This window comes from Thamnophis sirtalis, unplaced genomic scaffold (assembly GCF_051295495.1).
Source record: "Thamnophis sirtalis isolate CommonGarterSnake01/CBP01778 unplaced genomic scaffold, rThaSir2_p1.2 scaffold_3, whole genome shotgun sequence".
In the NCBI taxonomy this organism is placed as follows: domain Eukaryota; kingdom Metazoa; phylum Chordata; class Lepidosauria; order Squamata; family Natricidae; genus Thamnophis; species Thamnophis sirtalis.
The window spans coordinates 131,511,503-131,529,330 of record NW_028261383.1 but is presented as its reverse complement, the minus strand read 5'-3'; positions in this window follow the sequence as shown (position 1 = coordinate 131,529,330).

Sequence of the window (17,828 nt, the reverse complement as noted above, 5' to 3'; positions counted from 1 at the left end):
AAGGTTAGTGAGAATAAAGAGTCAAATTTATGTTTCAATTATTCATTCTGTGCAAATGATGTGGTCTATTATCTGACAATGATTTCATGCAGATTCCTTAAAACAATAATATGAATCTGTGATGCATCACATCTATGTTTTTTGCATATGAAAGTTTTGAAAATCCAGATGCATGACACTGATGACTTGTACTGATTTGCGCATGGGATCTCTCTGGATCTGATATAAAAACATATTATATACAGATAAAAATAATTAAGAACAAAAATGCTACATCTGCAATTCAATATCTCATTATTCTTGCTGACAGATATAATATGTCATGTGAAAGTTGATTCTTTAAAAACCACATGAAAAAATAAAAGTTATCCTATTGAACTTTAAATTGAACCTACTTGGTTAACATACTACACATCATTAATTAGTTACAAACAATACACAATTATTAAATTACTATAGAACAAGCTGAAATATGATTCTATAGAAATGAAAATCCAAATATCAGATGCGACACAACTTCATAGATAACATTATATTGTATGAATTGTTCATACCTCTATTGTTCTACACCAAGAACAATTTCCAATTGGAAGTAAATTCTATGTCAAATTTAAGTAGCAAATTATTCTTCACATTAAAGGATATGCCATACGATGGTTAATTCATGAAAATCTTGTGTAAAAACCATATCAGCTCATGAGGAACCTCGCAGGTGTATGCATGAGTGTGTGTGACAGTAGGAGTCCAACCTTGAAATTATGGTTACAATGACTCATGCAGATAGATATGAATTTAATGCTGGTCTGCAACCATAATAAAAATTGATTGGTTGATTGGTATGAATTTTCCAAGCAGTTTTTACCTTTTCTCCAATTTTGAAAAATTAGTTAAACTTCTTTCCAAATAGCATGGCCCACAGAATATGATGGAGACTTTATTTTAAATCATTGCAAGGAGAAGTTCCACTATAGTTCTTGAGAAAGAATGGCCAAAGATCTATAAATTATCGGTATGTCTGCTTATATATTATTTATTTATTTATTACATTTACATGCCATCAATCTCACTGATAAGGCGGCTCTGGGCAACTTCACCACGTGTACTACTGTTTGATATTCTGGAGTATTAACTTTGTAACCTCCATTTCAGGACATGAAGAGTAAAACAAATGGTGGAGAAATGAAAACAACAACAACATCTTTTGAAGCTTTTGGGTTTTCTTAAATGGGTGACTGATTCTCTCTTCCCCAGCTGCCATTACCAAGCTCACATAAAAGGCCCAGTCAAGTAATTCTTTATCAAATCAAAGACAGCAAGACCTCCTTCTTGAAAGTCTCTTAAAAGTTTAGGATGAAGAGGTAGGATTTGACTTTGATGTCAGGAACTCTTTTTGATGTAAAAATTTCTTTTACATCCATTTTCATCAATTACAGGCTGTAAAAATAATTCTTAATGGTACCATACCTCCTCAAAATGATTGCCTTATTACCATCTCAAGGCTTTACCCCACACCCCTGGCAAGATGCAATCCTCTTGTCCTTGAACAAAAGGAGGTAAGTAGGTTACTTGGAAAACTGCTTCCTCCACAGCTTTTCCTTTGTTACACCTCTAAAAGAGGCTGACAGAGAGACAGTGATTTACTGCTGCTGCCAGATGAATGGAAAAGGGAATTCTTCTCTGCTGACTCCTTCCCCCTCTCATTAGCCAAGTGTGGATCCTCTGCCCTCTGCTCCCCCATACCTTAGTTCCATGGTTGTTGGAGAGCTCCATCATTGGGCAAAGTGTGAATCTTGCTAAGGACAGTGGCTAGTTGTGGCTGATGGTGTGGGGAGCAGCATTCTGTGTACCTACTACAAAACTACCAAAGTAGCAGTGGGGTATTCCAAGGTTCTGTCTTAGGCCAGTACTCTTCAATATCTTCATAAACAATTTAGAAGAGAGAATAGAAGGGGAACTTATCAAATTTGCGGATGACACTGAGCGGGCATGAGTAGGCAACATTCTAGAAGATAGGGTCAAGATCCAGAAGGATCTCAACAGACTTGAACACTGGGCCCTATCTAACAAATTGAAATTCAATGTATAGAAAATAACAGAAAAAAAAACACCAAATGCACAGGTGTAGAATGTGTGGAACCTGACTCAATAGCAGTAACTGTGAGAGGGATCTTGGACAATCACTTAAATATGAGGGAGCAATGTGCTGAAGCCACCAAAAAAGCCAATGCAATCCTAGGCTGCATTAACGGTGGGATAGAATCAAGATCACATGAAGTGTGAATTCCGGTTTATGATGCTTTAGTAAGACCACACTTAGTTTTGGTTATTACAATATTAAAAATATGTTGAGACTCTGGAAAGGGTACAGAGAAGAGCAACGAAGATGATTAGGGGATTGGAAGCTAAAACATATGAAGAACGGTTGTAGGATTTGGGTATGTGTAGTCTAATGAAAAGAAGGACTAGAGGTGACATGATAGCAGTCTTCCAATATTTGAGGGATTGCCACAAAGAAGAGAGGGTCAATCTATTCTCCAAAACACCAGCAGGCAAGATGAGAAGCAATGGATGGAAACCAACCAAGGAGACAAGTAACCTGGAGCTAAGGAGAAATTTATCGTCAGTGAGAACAATTAACCAGTGGAACAGCTTCAGAAGTTGTGGGTGCTCCATCACTGGGTTTTTTAAAGAGAAATTGGACAGCCATAGGTCTGAAGTAGAATAGGGTCTCCTACTCGAGCAGGAGGTTGGAGTAGAAGATTTCCAAGGTCCCTTCCAACTCTGTTATTTTGTTATCTTGCTCTTGTTGTCTTTGTACCATAAGACTTTCAGACAATTACTCCCCTCTTCTGTAATGATAGTGCAATATAACATTTGCTAGATGATAGCTATTATAGCAATGAGATCTTTTCTAGAATGAATCAGCACTCCTGGATGGCTCCTGTTCATTACATTTGGTTTAGACAGGAGAAGCTCATTAAGGGGGTCTTACTGAAACTGAGCAGCTTATTTGACTTGGTTTCTGTAGGCAGCAAATACAGATAGTCCTCAACTTACCATCACAATTGAGCCCAACATTTCTGTTGCTAAGTAAAAAACAATTGTTAAGTGAGTTTTGCCCCCTTTTACGATCTTTCTTGCCACATTTATTAAGTGAATCACTGCCATTGTTAAGTTAGTAACACAGTTGTTAAGTGAATCCAGCTTCCCCATTGACTTTGCTTGTCAGAAGATCACAGAAGTTGATCATGTGGCCCTGGGACACTGCATCTGTCCTAAATACATGCCATTTGCCAAGTGTATGAATTTTGATCACGTGATTATGGGGAATGCTGCAATGGTTGTGAGTGTGATAAACAGCTATAAGTCACCTTTTTCAGTGCCATTGGAATTGCGAACTGTCACTAAATGAATGGTTGCAAATTAAGGGTTAGCTGTACCAAAGAGTGGAGGATACTCGTGATCCTCACCATTCAGACATAGTTAGGTTAGTTATTCATGTCCTTTTCAGAGCATGTTTTTCCTGAAGGTGATAAAACGATCTTTCCTTTCCAGTTTCTTTTTTTTTATTGTGAAAGAGGAACACAAATGTTGTGAAGGTGTGCTCCCTGTTTCAAGAAAGCTGGGGCCTGTTCAAAATGGACGTGGAGCTCTTAAAACCGTCTTTGGGGAACTATTTCTGAATTGCATTCTTTGAGAGATCAAATTTGTTGTTGTCCTCTACAGTATGGGACACCGCATATCCCAGGCAGGGGATCTCTATGGTGAACTTTCCAACTGGTTTGGAGTGATGCCACCCTTATGAAACCCGGTTTCATGGCAAACCAATAATTATGGCTTGAAAAAGTTTTCAGGACCATTTTCCAACACTGCCGTATTTTCTGCATTGACACAACCAGGTTTCTGTATTCTGCCTATATCAGAATCTCCTTTTCTCATCTATCCAAGATAAGCCTTTTAAGCATATGGGGCATCCTTATGCTTTGTGCTTCATGTGCTCTCTTTGCATATCTACCCAAGAAACAGCAAAGATTTTAGCAGTCAGTTCCTAGGTTGAGAGGTGGCTGGGTTACATCCTGGAATTACAGGATGCAATTTGCAATGTAAACTCTAATTCTGCCTGGTTGCATTCTATTGGTATAGAAAGAGGCAGCTGGAAGCTGCCATCTGTAGATTCAAACATGAAGCCTGCTCCTTCCTGTTGTCTTGACCATGCAGTATGCAGAACACGGGACATCAGTAAATCAAACAATCCATCCCTAGATAGTAACCTGTTACCTCTCATCCATAATGGTATACAGCCTCACTGATCTTTCAGTAGCCTCATCAAAAAGATTTTGGAACAAGTTCTCCCAGAATGGTCTTCACTGACTTAGTGACCTCACATGATGAAGTGTTCATCTATTGCGCTCTCTTATGTGCTTCAAACCAGGGATCGAATTATTGGAACAGCCAATAAAGTTTGGATGTAGTATGGTGATATGCTAAAGCTAAAATGGGCACATTTATAATTGCTTTGCTGCCTTTAAAGGGATGAGTGACAGAAGTGCAAAATCTATGTGGATTCCAAATTCTTTGAGTGCAGTAATTACTGTGTTCTTTTCAACTAAAACTTCTGCCCTTCCTTAGTAGATGGAGTTTGGTAAGTGAAGTACATTGTCTGCCTTGCTGAGGACCTCAGAGTTTAATCCAAATGTTTGCTTTGATTTTATACATGCAAAAACTATAGCAAGTATAGTTTGAAAGGATAGCATGCCTGGTATTAGTTCTCTCTTCTGTTCATGGGGCGAAAGGCCAAACAGATCGAGCTACAGATATGTTACTCTGAGCTTTGCTGTTATATGCAATCTGTGGAGAAGACACTTTTCTTGGAAATATTTGAAGGCACATTTCTATAGCTAGTTAGGTAACTAAACCTGGCAGGCTTAATGAGAGTCCGTTGCAACTTTTTGAACGGGGTTAGCCTACTCTTAAAAGTCTTAAAAGGTGCAGCTGGGACAGAAAGATGGAGAGGAAGAAACTCAGATTCAGGTAGGTAGTGTTGGTCTTCAGGGTTTAATGACTGTGGTATAGACAACAAATTTCCTGATATTTCACTGGCTACTGTGGCTGGCATCTTCAGAGATAAGATGCCAGCCAAAATTGCTAGCAAAATGTCAGGAAATGTGTTGTCTCTAGATTATGGTCATTAAACTGTTGATTCCATTTTGTTATTTGACAGCTATAACAAAACAGCTACTTTTGTACATTGTACCCTTTTTAAAAAAAATCACAAAAAGTTAAAAGCAATCTTTCTTTACTCAACATTTTTAGAAGCATGATAAATGTCACTGGTGTAAAATTACTGCAAGAGCAAAGAACTTGAATACTGTTTTTGTTGGATTGCTTATTCTTTTTTTTTGTTGATTCAACAAAGTACTTACAACTCTTTACCTTTAATTATAGGAATAACTGTGTAGTCCTTAATGCTCTCTCAGCCTGGATGTTTACTTACAGATGTTTCACTATCAAAATAGATAACTTCAGCAATACAAATTGGTGGGGTTTTCAGCAATATATTTTGAGACAGAAATATTAAATATAAAGGTTTAAATCTTAATATTCCTTAATATTCCATAAATGCATGGATCTCTATGTGTGCATGCATGTGTATATATACACATATACTTTTAACATTGCCCTGCTGGAAACTACTAGTGGACTCGGCTGCACGCAACTATTAATTTATGAATCTCTATGTGGCAAAGAAATGTCTTGGAGAAAATGGATATTTGAACTGATTGGTCAGTGAGACCCCTAAAGGGAAAATCCAGGAAACTTTTATTGTGTCTTTCTCCTGTTGCTAAGCTACAGTTATTAAATCCTTCAGCTATAGGAATATTGTATGTATATTAGTGTATCTCTTCCTTTTCCAATAAACTGTTGGAGAGCAAAGCTTTCAATTTTGCTTTTTACTTCTGTTCTTTCCCTTAGGAAAGTAGACTTTAGAAATAGAATTCTCCAGGGTGGTCTGGTTGAGAAAATCTGTTCATTTTTATATACAGCAGTGACTTCCGTTCATACTCAATCTAAACCTTCCAAATGAAAAGGATCTGGAATTCCAGATTATCTTCTTTTAAAGATTTTTGCATTTTATCCCTATTACCTTCTCTACAACTTTCCTAACCTCTTGAAGATCTGTCTTTTCCCCAACATCCATCCAACTAACCAACTACGTCTCTACTTGGTAGCCAGGTGGCTGGTACTCTGGCAAACTACTCAATCAACTCAATCCACATTCAATTCCCATATGTAGCTCTTGTTCTCTGAGAACTCGGATAACTAACTTAGTCTTTCTTGATGACCTTCCACTTTCATCTCAATTTTCCTGTGGCCCATTCTCTTACTTCAGCCTCCCCTTCCCTCCCCAACCCATGTCTGTCTCTCATCCGGGGGTGCATCACCCTAAGTGGTGTTGATTTAATATACAGGCTTCGTACTACCAATTATTATCTGTTGACTAAGCTTTTGCAAGTGCTTGAACTTCATATCAGGACCTATAATTATGATGGCAGCCCTCATCTTCTGCGTAGCTCAGCCTTTCCCACACACCAGCCCTCCTACTGCTCTGCAATGCTCTTGTTTTCAGAAGTCCATGAGATCAAGTGAATCCTTGTTAAAAAAGCTGCAGTGATTGCTGATTTCTTTCTGGCCATGACTTAAAAGTATTGATATTGATAAAAAGGTTTAGAGTCTGATTGTCTGCGAGAGCACCTCTCTCATTACGGATGCTCCTGGGTGTTCAGATTTTCAGGGACACCTTCTAAGGAGGCCCCTTTAGTGGGAGAGAGCCTTCTGTATCCTTCTTCCAACTTGGGGAAAACCACTGGTCAGGAAACTGCATTTGATCCCCACTGTCTCTACTTTAGGAGAGGAGTTAAGAGACATTATCTTTGCTTTCATTGTTATTCATTTTCATATTGGTTTTTCATGGTGCTTGTTGTCTGTGTTAAACATTCCAGTGATTATAAAGGCAGGATGTGTACAGTAACTGAATTATGGTTCAATCAAGATGTCATGAACGGGGAAACAAGAAGAAAAAGTCGGGTGTATCTAAATGCATAACTAGCTGCTTATTAGGAGATTCTTGAACTTCATTTTTGATGAAGTAGATAGTTATGCATTAAAACCTGTGCCGTAGAATGTGGGCTGCATGAGCCTTAGTTTTTTTTTTTTTTGGTTGGCAAAGTCTGTGAAGAGGAACACAAGAATGTCAATAGTCATTGACTGGAAAATAAGAAGTTTGGGTGCAGATCCAGTTTCTTCTCAACCCAGGATGGAGAAAAAGTGACCTAGTGAACAGAACAGTGGCCTGAAATTAGTTGCAGATAAAGTGGTTGTCCAAATTTTGCAGCCCAGGTAAATGCCCTAACAATAGGAGCCACAGCAGAGAAGTAATATAGAAGGAAGGAGCAAGTGAGTGGAAAGGACAGCCACTACTGACTGGGCTGCCTCCTCCTCATCTCTTCCTCCAGAGCCCTTTCTGAATGAAGAGCAACTTCATTAGCAGCCACAGCAGCCACAACAGCCCTGGGAGGCTTCCTCCTCTCTTCAATCAGATTGGGGTATTTCTGAAGATTAAAAAAGGCCTTTTGTTATTTGGTTTATAGGATTATTATTTATAATACCTCCTATTGAGTGGAGCTGTTCATATCTCCAACAAACCTTCCTTGTTTTCATTTCCCCTTTGGCAAATCATTATCAATTTTCCTTTGTTGTTGTCCCAGACTCAGAACAAAACCTCATTAGATTCAATGAAACTAATTCCTCAGTTGGCATCTATAAACATCAAAGATGGACTTGCATAGCCAGAGAGCACAACACAAGTCTATTTGGCAAAATTAACATGCAAATCCTTCTTCCCTTGTTGCCACCTTTCCTTGTTATTCAGTTGATGATCTTTCTGAGCTCATCTTGACAATCTCTCTTTTGAATGGGAGAAGGGACTTCTTCAATTGTTGTGTCTTCAAGGAGTTGTGTTTTGTGGAGAAAGGCATTTCTTTCCAATGTACCCGAGATTGTGGTTGGAGCGGCCAGTTCCCTCTTTGACTGCTGGTCACTGGGGCTCAGGATAAAACAAGAAGCGTCAACTGCATCTCCAGGCTATCTCTATGGCACTCCATTCCTTATTGCTTTTTAACTCCTATAATGGGAGCTTTGGCCTTGCTTTTAAAATATTGGGACTCATCTGGCATCAATACATCTCTGGAATAATTTGTGGAGTGGGTCAAAGCCTTGTTATATAGGCTTATGAATACAGTTGGTAGGGGATGGAATTATCCTGGAAAATTTTAGATTGCCTGAGACACAAGAGTCCTATCAATCATGCTAGGGGTGTCTGCAGTCTCTCTCTCTCTCTCTCTCTCTCTCTCTCTCTCTCTCTCTCTCTCTCTCTCTCTCTCTCCCTCCCTCCCTCCCTCTCTCTCTTTCTCTCTCTCTCTGTGAGTGTGTGTGTGAAAAGTCAAAATGCAAGTCATGTCATGATGAATCCAGAATTATTCCTATTGAGTTTTATAGGCAGAGAATTAGAAAAAAAAGGGAAACTGTGGAAAGATCATTGCTTACAAAAAGCTGCTAAAGTAATGAGATATCTACAGTGGAAGATTGGATCATAAATTTAACCGAACCTGCAGAAAACAATGAATTATTTTGAAAGTCTGGAAACCTTATATGGAATTTCTATTGAAAGAAAAAAAATCAAATAAAATTGATAGTTTTTGAATCTGGGGATTAAAAATGCCCAAAGACGATGAGAAAAAGAATAATTACACAATAGAAAGATGGGTGGAAGGCAATACTGTATTTTATTATTGTTTTCTTTTTCTTATTTTCCATCTTTTTTTTTAATGTACTTTTATTGTAATGAAAAATTATAATTCTACATCCGTCTGTCTTTCAGAAAGGATCCATGACTGTGCTGTCAAAATGATGCACATAAAAAGGGCAGATGTGGCTCCCACTCCCCCCCTGCAACTCTTCCTCTTTATCCCCCATTAGACACCCCAGTATAAAGAAATATTTTTTTTAAAAGAGAACCCCTTGTGCCTACCAAAAATACAGAGTTCTCTACATAGCAAGATCCCTACCTTGCTTACCTCTGGGTATTCCATCAGTGGAGGCAGAGGTGGGTTGCTACCGGTTTTCACCGGCTCAGGCAAACTGGTAGTGGAAATAGAGATTGGGTTGCAAACCGGTAGGGACAGCAGGCTGGCCACGCCCCCGAATCGGTTCCCCAGTCACCCATGCTGTTGCCGGCATGTTTTTAGTCATTTTCTAATGCTATGCATGTAACAATTTACAGGCAACCCGTGGCACATGCAAGCAAAGCATGTGCAAAGCAAAACAGCCGTAACACCGGTAGCAACCCACCCCTGATTGGAGGTGTTCAAGAAGATACTGGGCAGCCATTTGTCTGGAATGTTATAAGGATGGTGAACCTTTTTCACCTTGGGTGCCAAAAGCACGAGCCTGCGCATTATCGAGTGTGCTTGCATATCCATCCCATAACTTAATCCCCTCATGCTTTGCCTATTGCGTATGTACGTGTGACCCCCCCCCCAGCTGCCCCACACATACACACATGGCTTTCTTGGAGTCTGGGGAGGGCAAAAATGGCCTCCCCAGCTCTCTTGGAGGCCCTCTGGAGGCTGGAAATTTTTACGTTCTGAGGTAAATGACTGAGGAGACTGGTTAACAACAACTGTAATGGTTTTATTCAACAGAACTTAAGTCAAGTAACAGGCAACAAAAACCCTGCCTGGCAGCTATTTATACAGAGAGCTGTCAGACAGGGAACCAATGGGAGTGCAGGGTTTCTCCCGCCAAGAGGCAGGCGCGTCCTGGCCAATCAGAGGCACCTTGCACAGCACCATCTGCTGGCCAGGACACAACACCCCTTTCCCTTGGCCTGCATAAGCATATTCGTGAAAGTAGTCCGGGCATCTGTGCATGCGCTGAGAGTGTCTCAGTAAGAGTGTGGCAGCCATCGAAGAAGGAGGAGTGTGAGCATCTCTGTGCCATTGGATTGGCTGTGGGAACAACGCTGGAGGGCCCACCCTGGCCATGGCACCAGTTTGCAAAGGTAAATGTCCCGGTGAGAACGAGGCAGGCTGTGTGGCGTCAGAGCTAGTTGTGGTTTGTTGGTTGGGCCAGCAGGCGGCGTTGTTAGGGCTGGAGGTCTCTGGAATGGCTGGATGGTCCATGGGCCCCTCCGCAACTCGGTGGCGGAGCTGGTCTACATGCCTCCACCAATGTCTCCCATCGCCGAGAAGGACCCTGTAGGAACAGGGCCCGGTTATGTCTGAGATGACACCAGGAATCCACTTTGGGTCGTCCACAAAGTTCCGGGTGAACATCCCCTCACCCACCAGAAAAGCCCGAGGGGGGGAGGCTGGAAAACAGAGGAAGGGGTGTAGTGGGGGTGCAGACGGTCTAAAGTAGTGCGGAGTTTGCGACCCATAAGGAGCTCCGCAGGAGATTTACTGGAGACAGGGCAAGGAGTGGTGTGTTGGGAACGTAGGTAAGTGGAGAGCCGGGTAGACCAGGGCAGCAGAGCCATGCGATGGAGGGCCTCCTTGGCGGAGCACACAGCGCACTCCACCAAGCCATTCCCCGCAGGGTGGAACAGGGCCACAGGAGCATGACGAATGCCAAGGCCAGACAGGTAGAGCTGGAATTCAGAGAAGGAGAACTGGGGGCCGTTATCCAAGACCAGTACGTCCGGAAGGCCATGGGTGGTGAATAGGGAGTCAAGGACGTGGATAGTGGCCCCAGAGGTTGTGCTCTTCATGGGGAAGAGCTCAACCCACTTGGACCACACATCCACGACAATAAAGAAATTGAGACTCTCAATAGGACCCAGGAAGTCGACATGAAGCCGGCTCCATGGGGCATGGGGCAGCTACCAGTCCTGGTGCAGCGCAGCGGGAGGCAACGGGCTGCACCTGCTGGCACGCCGGGCAAGCCTGCACCCAGGCTGTAATGTCCGCATCCATGGAGGGCCACCAGACATAGCTCCACCAGAGGCTTTTCATGCGGACAATGCCTGGGTGCCCTTCATGGAGGCGGGTGAGGACAGCTTGGTGGAGGGAGGAAGGAACGACCACACGGGTGCTCCAAAGGAGGCAGCCCTGGAGCACGGACAGTTCCGTATGGCGACGGAAGAATGGAAGGAGGGAAGGGGCCAGCCCCGGCGGACAGCGTCGATAACAGCAGGGAGGACAGGGTCAGAGAGGGAAGCCTGCGCGATGTCAGAGGATGACATCGGCAGATGGAGATCCTCTATCAAACAAATGGAGTGAGTTGGGGCAGGGTCATCCAGCAAGGTGGGCAAGGGGCAGCGGCTCAGAGCATCCACGTGCCCCATATGGCGGCCGGGCTTGTGGAGAAGGGAGTAGGAATAGGATGCTAAAAACCCGGCCCACCAGGACATGCGGGGGAGAAATGATAGGGGGAGTAGGCGGGTCACCAGCAAGAATCCCCAGCAAAGGCTTATGGTCGGTGAGGATGAACTGTCAGATGGGGAACCAATGGGAGTGCAGGATTTCTCCTGCCGAGGGGCAGGCGCGTCCTGGCCAATCGGAGGTGCTTTGCACAGCGCCATCTGCTGGCCAGGAGACAACAGAAATGGCCCGTTTTCCAACTTCTGGCTTGCGTGTTGGGTTGTTTTTCGCCCTTCAAAGGCTTCAGGGGGCTTCCCTAAAGACTCCGGAGGGCAAAAATCAGCTGAAAATGAAGGCCAAAATCAGCTGGCCAGCCTGTGCATGCTCACTGGAGCTGACAGGGCAACACCTTGTGTGCCCTAAGAAATTGCTCCCCATGCCACCTGTGGCAAGTGTGCCATAGGTTCGCCATCACGGATATAGGATCTCCTGTTTGAGTAGGAGGTTGGACTAGAAGACCTCCGAGGTTCCTTCCAATCCTATTATTCTATATTCTATGTTTTTTTTTAAATGGTCAGGTCACATGTGAGGCTCATTAAATAGGATGAGGCAGATGCTATAGATGGATGCATTTTTCTTCCACTTGAAAGCCAAAAGGATGCATTCTATACAACTTTTAAAAGTTGTGCAGCCTATTGGAAGCTCATATTATAGACTAAATATCAACTGATACATCACATCCTGTCTGTCTTTCTCCAAAAGCTTTTGAAATATCAGAATGAAAAGGCCTTGAGAGCAAAATGCTTTGCTTGGCTTGCTTCCATCTGAATGTGATTTAAGACTTGCATTCAGGTCCTTTCCCCATAAATGACCCCTTTCCTATAGTAGCAATTAGAGAGAAAAAAATCTTCTTACAGAGAAACAAGTTTATAAAAGGAACACTTTAGGAAGAGTCACCTGCTTTCCATAATTGTGCAGATTGTGAGTATAGTAGTAGTTTTTTGGTACATGTTTTATTTCTAGGAACATGGTATTTTGTATTATAATGTTTGGAGGCTTAGTGAGTTAATTATTATTATGGACTTTAATTTTGTTGTTAACCCTGTTGGGCAGTTTGAAGCCTGCTTCTCTTTCCCTTTAACATGTTCATTTTTATACCAAATTTAGATTAGGCAGTAGAAATCACAACTTTTAGATAGAATACATGGCTCCCTTCATTTCAAAGCAGTAACAATAAGTACAACAAAAGTCAAAAATAAAATTATAACAAAAATAAATTGAATTCACAAATAATAAATCCATGTTGACAACAAATGAAGGATGCATAAAAAACAAAAGGAAGTTACAAGCAAATAAATAAGAAACTAAACTCGGCATCCAAAAAACAACAAAATAAAATACTTTGAAGACAACTGTTCCTAAATTAAATAAAATATAGATAACAATGCTTCTTGTTATGTATAAACTGTCATATACACATTTTGATGGAATGATTCCCCCCCACTCCAATTTGGAGCCTAGCATGTGTAAATCCTATATGTGCTATCTGGGATTTTTTTTCAAATGGAAAACAAGGTTGCACATAACACACTTAAACTAAACTAAAATTAATCATCAAAATTGTGTTACAATTTTTCCGAAGTACTCTAATGTTCTAACTCCCGACTAGCGCCACATATTCCACCAAGCTATTCTTTACTTTAATCCTGAATTAACTCACATCATACTTTATACCAAATTATTTATATGTTTTGACCCTGGTGCTTGTGTCCAGTACAATATTTTTCCCCCTATGTTTGAGATCAGTTTCAGCAAGAATTCCTTTCCAGGACACCGAAGATGGGAGAATGAAAGAAGATTTGTTGGCATGACCTCTTCCAGAATTAGCCCTCCCCAAGCCTAAAGTAATATTTGCATGGGAAAGAAAGGGTGTTTTCTTGTTGCTTTTTAAAAATATTTATTTGACATTCCTAGTTATTTTTTTCTAAGTCATTCTCTGCATATAACTTCTGATAGTGAAAGTACCTGGAGGAGAATTTTGAATGCACTTATTAATTCTTAGACACATTTGTATGAAAAAGCAGGTCTTCTATTGTCCAGCTCTCCCTCTTGCAGCTATAGGGATAATTCTACTTACCTATGATTATGTTTCTATAGCTTCCATTTCAGAGGTGGTATTCAGCAGGTTCTGACCAGTTCTGGGAAACCAGGGGCAGAAATGTTGAGTAGTTCGTAGAACCAGTAAATACCACCTCTGACTGGCCCTGCCCCCATCTATTCTCTGCCTCCTAAGTCCCAGCTGATCCGGAGGGAATGGGGATTTTGCAGTAACCTTCCCCTGGAGTGGCGGGGGGGGGGGGGGAATGGAGATTTTACAGTATCCTTTCCCTGCCATGCTCATCCAAGCCATGCCAAGCCCACCAAGCCACTCCCACAAAATTTTTGAATCCCACCACTGGCTTCCTTATCATAAAAGATAATATAGAATGAAGCCATGCACTTCATTGCTCCATATGAATTTGGAAGCAAATCTTGGCAGGCCAAATTTAAACCATGGTGCACAATAACATACTAGCTGCTGAAACATTCATATTTAAGATGGAGCTTAAGTGACCACTGATCCACTTATGAATCTAAATTGAAACAAACCATTTGGTGGTAACACACATTGCTACCATTTTATTAAACATCATACCTAATTATATCTAATTCTGAAGGAGGATGTTTCAAAGGCTTTTCCTGACTGCTAAATACTTGGAGACTTTGATAGAAATCAGAGAGCATTTTTTAAATAACCTTCTTGTAACAGATGAGTAGGTCCCTTGGGGTTTTTTAAAAATCAGGGCAGCACTCTCTTTATGTTTGTACCCTTCAACATGGCAATCCCTAACTAGCATCAGAATCCTGTGTATCTTTATTTAAATGTTAGTTCCAATAAGCTCCACAGGTTTTATTCCCAAAAGAATATGTATTGTGTTAGAGCTTTTTTAACATTTCTGATATTACTGTAAGTAGAAACACACAGTTGTAGGTTATTGTCAAAATAGAGGAATATAGATTGCTTTAAGAGAAAAAAAAACCCTGTAATGCTTGAACAATGGGAGAATATGTGGAATAAAGGTTTAAAATTTACATTCAACTATAACTTAAATATACGTTTATATAATATGATGTTGGTATTTAACTCCAGATAAGTTGTCAAGAATGTATAAAGGTATTTCAAATGAATTTTGGAAATGTAAATGTAAAGACTTTTTATCATATATGGTGGATGGATGATAAAGCAAAGAAATATTGGAGTAGGATACACATCTTAATATGGAAAATTCTTAAAGTGAATATAAAGAGAAAACCCAAGACTTTTCTTTTGGGTTTAATGGAAAAAGACCTAGAATTTTTTTTTGAAGTTTAATGTTATACATGTTGACGGCAGCAAGATTACTTTACGCACAGAAATGGAAGGTCACCTTGATCCCAACAATGGATGAATGGCTGCAAAAAGTGATGGAGTTAGCAGAGATGGCTAAATTGACTGTTTTGATCAAGGAAAAAATATATAAATACTTTTATTTCTACTTGGAAACCGCTTCTGGACTTTGTGCTTGAGGTGGGGAAAAAAATGAAACTTTGATTTTGGGTTTTACCAATTAGATAGATTTGTTGTTATAGAAATAGCTAGTTTATACTATTATTTAAAAATAAAAAGTTGAGGTTTGATGTTAATGGCTTATTCTACAGCACCAAAGGGAAATGTCTTTTCTTTTTCCCCTTTCCTTGCCCTCACTTTTCCCTTCCCTATTTTCCCTACTATTTATTTTTGTATTTTCTTTGCATGCAATATTATGAACTAATAAAAAACTGTTGAAAAGAGGGGGAAAAAACCCTGCATGATATTACTGATATTTTGTTCCAGCTCTAGGGAAATATTGACATTATAGTACTAGAAAAAGAAGAACAGCCGACTTTTTATGTGCTTCACTGGAATGATTGCAACAGCCTTTGAGAGCACTTTTTGACCTTCCTGAGTATTTCCCACTGACAAACTGTGAAACCATCAAAACAAAGCCACCCTGGCAGAGATTTCAGATAGACTTCTTGCAAGTGCAATTCACATCACAATGGACGAGACGTGAAGACACCCACAGCCTGGACAAACTGGCTTGATGGCCATTCCTGAGTCAGCCAAATAATTGCTTCTGCTTCATTATAACTTGAACTGAAAGCTGTGCAACTTCCATGTTCTAGATTTCAATGATTTCGTATCTTTCAGCAGCCCAAATGCAATGAGTATCTGGCTCATTTCCTCATGTTAACGTCTACCAACCTGCTTTTCAATCCAAGGTGCCATGCCCGAAAATGTCTTTATCTTCCGTTTCCAGTCTGCTGAGTTTTATCTCTGGTGACACTGAAATCTGGAAAAGGTTATCTTAGATATCAATCCAAGAGCAGGTTGACCCAGGAGAATCTGGAATTCAGAGGAAATTGGTCAGAACTTCTAGACTACAACAGCTCTTGGTAGGAAAATAGTTTCCTAGAGTATTTATTTCCCATGTCCAGCTGTACAAACTTCTGCAATGCAGCAGGGCTGATGGAGAGGTTTAAATAGCATAGGCTGGCCACGGCTATTAAGGGGCTTCTGGCCTGTTAGAATATGAGTATGCCTCGCAATAAGGAAACGATAGATGTATAGCTCTCAAATCTCCACCAGTCAGCTGGCCTGAGACCCTTATTGTCCCTGTGGCTTCTGGGTAACCATAGGAACACCTGGAGCAGCCCCCAAGCGGGTCCCCTGACAGGCAGCTCTTCTGGACTTAGCTCCAGCTCCCTTGGTCAGCCACGACCCCCTGGGCAGCAAATGCCTTTCCAGCCTAGGAGAGAGAAAGGGAAGCAAATGGTGTGGAAATGCGTAGCAAATTAGAAGGCAATATAACACAGGCCTCTCCCTGCTGTGCTGTGTGATTCCTTTCCGCCTGGGAGGCAGGAGAGGCAGATGGGGAACCAATCATTCCAGGCAAAGGGAAACAATAATGGCCTTTCCAAACCCCTTTTGTGGACAGAAGCACCCGCCAAAACCCTCCATAGGGCTCTTTGGCTTTTGTAACCCACCGCTCTGCCTTTTCTTTCTTCAATCACTTGAAAAGTAATTATTTTTTTAAAAAAAATGTCATGAAGACATTTGGAAGGGAGCTGGAGAAGGGAGGGTTTGGAAGCGTGTTCCTGTGTCGGCCTTCTCCAATCCTGCATCCTTTGGGTTAGGTTGGAGGGTAGCTTCCATCATCATCTCCCTCAACCATACCAAAGGCGGATTGGTGGGGTCCATTGCCTAAACTTTTTGGAGAGTCTTTGAGTTGGAGATTTTACACTGTACGGGTAGTCCTCAACTTATGACCACCATTTCCACCATGAGCAAGGCATTTGTTAAGTGAGTCAAGCTCAATTTTGCGACCTTTGTTGCCACAGGGGTTATGTGAATCACTGCAGTTTTTAAACTGAATCACACGGTCATTAAGTGAATCCAATCACCCACTGACTTTGGAAGCCAGCTGGGAAGGTCACAAATGGCAATGATACGATTCTGGGATGCTGCAACCAGCAGAAAAACATGCTGGTTGACAAACACGCAACTCTTGATGGAGGGGATTGCTGTGGCGGTTGTAAGTGTGAGAACTGGTTGTAAGTCACTTTTTTCCCTGTTCTTGTAACTTTGAATGGTCATTAAATTAATGGCTGTAAGTCGAGGCTTACAGTCACAATTGAGCCCAAAATTCTAGACACTAAGTGAGACATTTGTTAAGTGAGTTTTGCCTCATTTTATGATTTTTTTGCCATAGTTGCTAAGTGAATCACTGCAGTGGTTTAGTTAGTAACACAGTCGTTAAGTGAATCAGGCTTCCTCTTTGACACTGCTTTTCAGAAGGTCGCAGATATGAACCAGCTGCCAAGCATCTGGATTTTGATCACAGGGATGGTACAATGGTTGTAAGTGTGAAAAAATGGTCACAAGTCTCTTTTTTTCAGGGCCGTTGTAACTTTGGTCACTAAATGAACTGTTGCAAGTTGAGGATTGCTCTGGTTCCTCACCTAAATATGGCATCCAGAACTGAGAGAAAAAAAACAACTTCTTGACTTTTCAAAGAAGGGTTTTTATTAGCTTTGTAGCCAGATATCCCTACTTCTGTCTCTACAGGAGAAGAAATAAAATTTCTGACCAGATCCCTAGAAAGTCAGGATGCCTGAATACGTTCGTTCTTTCTTTCTTTCTTTCTTTCTTTCTTTCTTTCTTTCTTTCTTTCTTTCTTTCTTTCTTTCTTTTTTCTTTCTTTCTTTCTTTCTTTCTTTCTTTCTTTCTTCCTTTCTCCCTCGCTCCTTCCTTCCTTCCTTCCTTCCTTCCTTCCTTCCTTCCTTCCT